General features: G+C 40.6%; 1 non-coding gene across 1 annotated transcript; it reads right to left on the reverse strand.

Annotated features, from left to right (window-relative positions):
- Positions 1–4,558: 4,558 nt before the first annotated feature.
- Positions 4,559–4,665, reverse strand: LOC118488512. Its single transcript, XR_004885054.1, has one exon. It is a non-coding gene; the product is annotated as a small nucleolar RNA R71 (small nucleolar RNA).
- Positions 4,666–6,614: the final 1,949 nt, after the last annotated feature.

A 6,614-nucleotide genomic window follows, 5' to 3' on the forward strand; every position in this document is an offset into this window, starting at 1 on the left:
GAAGGAAAGAGATGAAGATGATGATGTTTGGTTGAAGATATGGGATTTTTTTACAAAGTCATTAAAAGGGGAGGTGAAATTACAATTTTACCCATCATGTGCTACCCATGTGACCAAGAAGTTAACCAGAGTTGGGGTTTGGTTAGAATTAGGGGCCAAAATGGTTAGATATAGGGACCATGGGGGCAGACACGTTAAAATTCTTATTTTGGGCTAATATAGTAAAACTGACATAACCACAGGGACCAAAAAACGTAATTTACTCAACACGCAATGAGCTAAAGGCAAACGCATTGTACCCATGTTAAGCTAGTAACTAATATGTTCATAGCTAATCTATCGTTTTGCCTTATCAGCAAATTGCACAAAGTGCAAACCTTAATTGAATTGCTTCTTGTACTTCATTACTCCATCCAATTTCATTGTTTGCCTAAGATTAAGAAAAAAAGATAATTAAAGATTGCGTTAAAAATTATTATTTAGATCAGTAAACAAACATTGTTTCTTGTACTTTGATACGTCCTCTTTTCAGACTATCCACATTCACAACTTAACTCAACCCAACCTTTAATAAAATACTATTTTCTCTCTCTTCCACCTACACACCCCAACTCAACACAACCTTTCAAACCCATTAGCAACCCAACCCAAACCATTTTTTTTATTATAACAAATCATATTTATGACTTTATTTTATTTTATAAAATGTATTATAAAAAATAGAAGCAATTATTTTATTTTAAAACTAAAGTATTTTAAATATAAAATACTATAAAAATAAGAAAACATTTGTTAAGTTGAAAGTGATATTAAAAAAAAACGTTTAAAAACTACGTTTATTAAAAACGTTTATAATAAAAAAAACTAAACAAACAAGAGTGTGATTAGATATAAAAAAACTTAAATAGATATTAAAATTTTGTCATAAGAAATAAAAACTAAATGTGAATTAAATATTAAGAAAAAAAAGAAAGAAAAAGAGAAAATAAGGAAGACCAACCACTTGCAACCCAAGGTTCCTGTGACGACCAGGTTGTGCATTTTCACTGTTTTTTCTTTTTTTATAAATGTCACAATGTCCAGAGCCATCAATGAGAATCCCCAAAAATTCATGGGCACGGGGCTTATAGAAAAAAAAATGAGCCCGTGTTATATAAACTCAATAACTCATCTATAAAAAAGCTACACTAATTGTTATAAGAATAAACAAAAGTATTGTAGTAAAATGATCTAATTTACTTAAGTGAATTATGAGGCTCTTCTGTCGGAAAGAAGAAAATAAATAGTATAGAGGGCTAATATGTAACTTGGTGTTCTATATAAGCACCATTTCTTTGTAACCCTAGATGATGAACTTCAATACAACTTCAATACAATTCAATACAATTCCAAACCCAAATCGGCTCATTCTCTATACCAGACAACATGGTATCAGAGCAGGTTCCCGATTCGTAAAACCGATTCACTCATTTCATCCTCAATCTCAATTTGTCGTGTTCAATCGCAAAACCGCAAATCAAATCAAAATCAGTTTCTTCGTTTGATTGTCGTGTTCAACCGCAAAACCAGTTCCATTGATACATCCACTTCCGGCGAAACAAGCAAAACCATTGTCCAAATCAAAACATCGTTCAATTATTTTTTTTTTTGAAATTGTTCCAATCAATTAAGAAATATTTTATTTCCTTTTTTTTCGAAGAAAGGATTCCACCGAAGGTTTCTTCCCACCTCCCTTTGCTTCCTTCTTTGACCAAATCATTGCCTTTTGTGCTCCATGATTTTCGTTATTTCCTTTTAGTAAATACGCTGCCGACCAATCTCGAACAATTCCGCCTTTTTTTTGATAATTTCGCTGCGAAGTGGTGGTTTAATTTCGCTGTCGGTAGCGAATTTGTGGGCTTTCAAATCTTGAACGCGAGTTCAAGTAACCGGTGTATTTAATAAATTCGCCGGTAAAATACCTTCGCTACTGATGTGTGTAAAATACAACATATAAATCACATCAATTAAGGCATAAAACTAACCCTTTTTAAGTACTAATGTTGGAAAAAGAGTGTTTTTGTCTTTCTTTTGTATTTTCAGGATGAAATGAGCTCAAATTCACAAAAGAAGCAAAAAGACAACTAATTCTAGCATAAATACAAGAAAAGGAATAAAAGTAGACTGCCCGGACCCTCAACGGCATCCTCCAAGGCAAAGAAGAGAAAGCAGAAGTCTGAACACGCCCCGTGCTCAGCCAGCACGGGGCCGTGCCCAAGAAGCAGCATAAAAGACAAACTTATAGAAGCTTCCATTGCCCACCACGGGGCCGTGTCCAGCGGGCACGGGGGCGTGGTGAAAGTACAGCAGGCGCATTAATTGTAATTGCGAATTACAATTAATGAGGAGAGAGAGTGTCAGACGGGCACGGGGGCGTGTCCAGCGGACACGGGGCCATGCCCAGCCTTCTGTTCAGCCTATAAATAGGAGTGCTTGGTTTCATTCCATCTCATCCCTTGGCACACCACCTCTCTCACACTTCATCCACCACCCACCACCACCATAACACCATCATCCACCACCATCATCCATTGTCTATCGTAGAGTGTGTGAGTCGTCTCGGGATCCAAGATTGATCGTAAGAGTTCTTGACAATCAAGGCCATGTTTGCCTAAGTCTCTTACATCACTTGGTGAAGACAAATGTTTAGTATAATACTTTTTATTTTTAATCTTTTGCACTTTTTATTTGGTTTTGTATTAATGACTTTAATAACTAGTTGCTTATGTTGAAGGTGATCTTTCCTTATCGTTTGTCCATGGTGTCTTGGCATTATTTTACTGTCTATATAAAATAAAAGATTTTCACCATTCATATCTCCACGGTCTATATGGAGGTATGTTGGCTACCTGGTCGGGGGTTAAGGGAACGGTTTGGTAAGGGTCTTGCCCTTGTTCAGTGTTTAGAGGTCCTGCAAGGGACCTGGGTCAAATTTAGTAGGATCTCCTTCAATGCCCATAGGTATTGGATGGCGGGGATCCAAACTCTTTGACCCCCTCATAAGTTAACTACTATTAATACTATAACCCGACTATTTAGGACTGTATCCCTGCTTACTCAGACTACTTAGCCGAGGGTAACGTCACCGCCGAAAGCGGGGCCTACCACAATTTGCATTAATAACTTAATTCATTATCTTTCAATAATCCGACCCTTTAGGATTGTATCCTTGCTGACTCAAACTACTGGGTTGAGGGTAACGTCGCCTTCAAAAGAGGGGCCTACTACAATAACTAAGATAATCTCTTAAACAAGTGCAAAAGTGCGAAAATAATCAAAGGTTATACTAATACACGTGTCAGATCCAAGTGATTCATCTTGTCTATCTGTTTTTATTTTATTTTTATTTTTCAGCATTTAGTTAGTTTTTATTTTCTTAGCTTAAAAAACATTTTTCTCACTTTTTGATTTGATTAGACATTGAGGATAAACCGGTATTAAAAGCTCTTGTGTCCTTGGACGACCTCGGTATCTTACCAACACTATACTACGTCCACGATGGGTGCACTTGCCCATATGTGTGTTTAGTGTTAGTAAATATCGTGTTTTATAAATTTAAAACTTGGCTAAAAGTGTAAAAAAAGGGCTTAAATATACATAAAAAATATAACACACTTCACGCACATCAAGTTTTTGGCGCCGTTGCCGGGGACACAAGGATTTTAAGAAAGTTAGGAATCAACGGCCTAATCATATTTTTATTTTTCTTTTTAATTTTTAGGATTTTTCTTAGTTTTTCAGCTTCTGCAGGGCTCAGCACGGGCCGTGCCTGGTCGGACACGGGCCGTGCCCAGCATCGTTACTGGCAGTTTTTGTTTTCCAAGTTACAGAAGGCTGACCACGGGGCCGTGCCGGTGCAACACGGGGCCGTGTCCAACTTCCAGTAACTGGGATCTGGAAAACAATCACTAAAACTCCGACCACGGGCCGTGTTCGCTAAACACGGGGCCGTGGGGAACCTTCTGACCAACATTCTTTTATGTTTTTATTGCAGGACTTGGAACCCGACGCCAACCTCACGTAGTGTATGAGCTCCAGTTCCAATAAAGACATAAAAGAACCACTAGAAGAACCCGAACGCTTTCTCAGAAAAAGGTTAAAAGCCAAAAACCAAGAGAAGGTTTCGGGTGACCCACCTCCAATGGCGGACCAACGTACCCTTATGGATTACCTACGACCCACCGTAGGTAATCTAGGCGCCGCTATCAATGCTCCGAATGTCGAAGCTAATAACTTCGAACTTCGGCCGCATTTGATACAAATGCTCCAAAACTCCGCAACCTTCCATGGGCTTGCGGACGAGGATCCCCATCTACATATAACTAATTTCTTGGAAATATGTGATACCTTTCGGATCAATGGAGCATCAAACGACGCCATCCGCCTCCGTATGTTTCCCTTCTCACTAAAAGACCGAGCGAAAGCTTGGCTCAACGCCCTCCCAGCTGGATCGGTAAACACCTGGGATGAACTAGCCCAAAAATTTCTACATAAGTATTTCCCTCCCGCTAAAACTGCTAAGTTAATGACTGAAATTAATACATATTCACAAGAGGACGGGGAATCCTTATATGAAACTTGGGAAAGGTTCAAGGAGTTATTACGCAAGTGTCCCCATCACGGCCTCGCAATATGGCAACAAGTATCCACTTTCTATAATGGATTGTTGCCACACACTAGGCAGACACTTGATTCTAGCTCCGGGGGACTTTTAGGTAATCGACGCCCACACGAAATATATAATCAAATTGAGGAAATTGCTCAAACCAATTTTCAATGGCACACCCCCCGGGGAAATAAGTCTATCGCCCCGGGCGCCCATAAGGTCGATGAAAGCACTTCTTTACAAGCCCAAATCGAGGCCCTTTCTTCAAAGATAAAAAAATTGGAAATAACAAAAACAGTCTCGGTTATGGCTTGTGAAGGGTGTGGTGGGTCACATGAAAATTGGAGTTGCATGAAAGAAACAGACGATCAACAAGAAATGGTAAACTACATTGATAATAGACCTAGGCCGTCGGGTCCCCCAACGGGAACTTACAACCAAGGATGGCGAAACCACCCAAACCTTGGTTGGAGGGAACCCGACAATAGTAGTAACCAACAAATCCAAGGAACAAACTTTCAGCAACCAAGAAATGAGTCACAAAATTTCACTCAACAACAAAGTGGACGAGAAAGGCTCAAAGATACTGTATCTCGCCTCGTCTCCGACACTGATAAGAAAAACTCGGAAAGATTTCTACAATTAGAATCAAATTTTAGTAATCAACAAGCTAGTATTCAAAACATAGAAAAACAATTAAATCAAATAGCTCAAAATTTTGCCGAGAGACCGCAAGGCGCATTACCTAGCAATACCGAAACAAACCCAAAAGCGCAAGTTCACCTCATCACACTACGGAACCGCACCGTAGGGCCTGCAGAAGTGCCACCACCAACGGAAGAAACAGTACCCACACCTCTGCAGGAAAAGAACTCCCCTCCGTCACCAGAGCCTATCAAGGCTCCTCGAGTTCCATACCCCGGTAGGTTAATTCGTCAAAAGACCAATGAGCAATTCGCAAAGTTCGAAAGTCTGTTAAAACAATTGCATGTCAATATTCCTTTTATCGAAGTCCTAACCCAAATGCCCAAGTACTCTAAATTCATGAGGGACTTCCTTACACATAAAAAGAAAATTGAAAGTTTGCAATTAGTCAATTTAGGCGAAGAATGCTCCGCCCTCGTACTCAATAAACTTCCCCAAAAGAAAATCGATCCCGGAAGCTTCATGATTCCCTGCTCAATAGGGGAACCCGTTCGTAATGCCTTAGCCGACCTTGGGGCTAGCATTAACCTCATGCCCTCATCAATGTTCAAAAGACTCGGTTTAGGAACCACGAGCCCTACAAAAATGAGCATACAACTCGCTGATCGATCCATCCAATTCCCACAAGGTGTCATCGAGAATGTCTTGGTAAAGGTAAGCAGATTCGTTTATCCAGCTGACTTTGTCATACTCGATATGGAGGAAGACACCGAGGTCCCCCTCATACTAGGGAGACCCTTCCTTGCCACCGCCCAAGCAGTGGTAAATATGAATGACGGGACACTCACCTTGAGGTATGGGGATGATGAAGTGAAGTTCGGAGTTGGGAAGAGAATAGAGGACGACGACCCGGTCAATTACATGAAGGTTATTGATTCGAGCTTGGATGCTGCTCTCCGACGGTGTAACATGGGACGCCAGGCATCCCACTCAGAAAACATATAACCTCGCATTGGGTCTAGCCAAGGACCCTTATAGACGTGGCGCACCACGGAGGCATTCCGCGGAACTATCCTTAGTTTAGTTTAATCTTTTAGTTTTAATTTGCAGAATAAAACACACTCATGGTGGTAATGGATGAAAAAGGGAACGAGAAAAATGGCCCCATGCATAAAGAACAGAGCAACCCGACACAAATCTCCATCACAGAAGGCTCAACACGGGCCGTGCCCAACCAACACGGCCCCGTGCTGAGCCACCTGCAGAAAAACGCCCAGTTCAGGTAACTAGACACGGGCCGTGTTCAGCAGACACGCCCCCGTGT

The sequence above is a fragment of the Helianthus annuus genome, chromosome 16 (assembly GCF_002127325.2).
Source record: "Helianthus annuus cultivar XRQ/B chromosome 16, HanXRQr2.0-SUNRISE, whole genome shotgun sequence".
NCBI lineage: Eukaryota > Viridiplantae > Streptophyta > Magnoliopsida > Asterales > Asteraceae > Helianthus > Helianthus annuus.